Here is a 1,449-nt window from a genome sequence, read left to right on the forward strand (position 1 = left end):
GTGGGTTTGAACCCAGCTTCAGCCAAACTACAACAACAACAAAAAAATAGCCAGGCACAGCAGTGGCGGTGGAGCCGGGCGGGTGGCGGGAGTAGGCGCCTCCGGTTCCTGCCCCGCGACCCGAGGCGGCGGTGGACGGGCGTCCCAGGGTGGCCTTCATGGAGAAGCCGCCAGCCGGGAAGGTGCTGCTGGAGGACACGGTGCCGCTGACAGTGGCCATTGAGGCGAGCCAGAGCGTACAGTCCCACACAGAATGTATCATTCAGGTGCAAAGAGGAATTTCTGTAGAAAACAGCTGGCAGATTATTAGAAGATATAGTGACTTTGATTTGCTGAACAACAACTTGCAGTTTTTGGCTGGGGCTAGGCTTGAACCCCCACCCCCAGTATATGGGGCAGGCACCCTACTCCTTGAGCCACAGGCGCCACCTGTGAATCTTATTTCAAATGCAAATATCTTCATGTATTGATGTTGGCTTGTGTTGGACAGAATATGGCCAGACATCATTTCAGTGGGAGGTTTTTCTGGAACCAAGTAACCAAACAGAAGAAAGTACACAGATTTTTGGCAACAAAGTAATTTCAAAACAACCTCTATAAAACAAGACTCAAAAACCTCAGAATAAAACTGTGACCATGAAAAAAAAAATAGCCAGGATTGTAGTAGGCACCTGTAGTCCCAGCTACTTGGGAGGCTGAGGCAAGAGAATCCCCCTAAGCCCAGGAGTTTGGAAGTTGCTGTGAGCTGTGACCCATAGCACTTTACCCAGGGCAATAGCTTGAAGCTTTGTCTTGAGAAAATAATAATAATAATAATAATATGTTTAAAGAAGTAGAAGTTTGGGCTTAGCGCCTGTGGCTCAAGCAGCTAAGGCGCCAGCCACACACATCTGAGCTGGTGGGTTCGAATCCAGCACAGCCCGCCAAACAATGACGGCTGCAACCAAAAAAATAGCCAGGCATTGTGGTGGGAGCCTGTGGTCCCAGCTACTTGGGAGGTGGAGGCAGGAGAATCACTTGAGCCCAGGAGTTGGAGGTTGCTGTGAACTATGATGCCACAGCTTAAGGCTTTGTCTCAAAAAAAATAAAAAGAGATTCTCTTGCCTCAGCCTCCCAAGTAGCTGGGACTGCAGATGCCTGCCACAATGCCAGGCAAAAAAATAAGAAAAGAAAAGAAATAGAAATTTGATACTATGTGAAATCAAGTAAACCTCAAAAAGAACCAAACATAATTTCTGAAAATGAAAATATATACTCATTGAATTTGGAAATTCACCAGTTTTGAAATTCACAGAGTAATCATTAGGTTAGATTTACTGATGTAACCATTAAGGCAACATAGAAGGAGTAACTTTTGAACTAGGGGTGGGAGGAGGAGAAACAGTTCAAAAATTTTTTTATAAAAAGAGAGAGGGGGTGGCTTGGTGCCTGTAGCTCAAGCGACTAAGG

Source organism: Otolemur garnettii, unplaced genomic scaffold, assembly GCF_000181295.1.
Source record: "Otolemur garnettii isolate 467f Iridium unplaced genomic scaffold, OtoGar3 scaffold00156, whole genome shotgun sequence".
In the NCBI taxonomy this organism is placed as follows: domain Eukaryota; kingdom Metazoa; phylum Chordata; class Mammalia; order Primates; family Galagidae; genus Otolemur; species Otolemur garnettii.